The following is a 499-nucleotide window of genomic DNA, read 5'->3' as shown; positions in this document are numbered from 1 at the left end:
TCAATTTAACTTTGCCCTATTGCACGAAATTGCAATGACAGTATCTTAATACAATATTGATACTACAGAGTTTTTTTAGCATGGAGCTATATTCTAGGTTCAAAATTTCGGGCCCCCCTAAGGTGTGGGGGCCTGGGTTGCCCTCCCTTAACGCCGCTACTGCCAGGACCTTCCGAGCTTTCCAGTCAAGCTCGGCTATCGCCAACACCAAGCGCCTCTGGGGGAGGCTTAAAAACAACCTGACACATGTAGCAGGAAGGCGGGGGGAGAAGCAAAGCCCATAGCAGAAAGCCCTGGCCTCCTGTCTCCCTCCTCCCCCATCCCCCGGTTTTAACCACAGTGAACAAGCAGCAGCAGGGTGCGAGCAGCCCTTGCCCTGCATCCACAGGAGAGGGGCAGGTGGCCCTGCGGGACCGGCCTCGGGCCTGGAGCGAATCCGCGGGCCGCCGCGGCCCTGCCAGCTCCCCGGCGTGGGGCGGCGCGGCCGGTAGTAGGCATG

The sequence above is a fragment of the Gavialis gangeticus genome, unplaced genomic scaffold (genome assembly GCF_001723915.1).
Source record: "Gavialis gangeticus isolate Ggan-Ray unplaced genomic scaffold, GavGan_comp1, whole genome shotgun sequence".
NCBI lineage: Eukaryota > Metazoa > Chordata > Crocodylia > Gavialidae > Gavialis > Gavialis gangeticus.
This window is presented reverse-complemented; position numbering follows the sequence as displayed.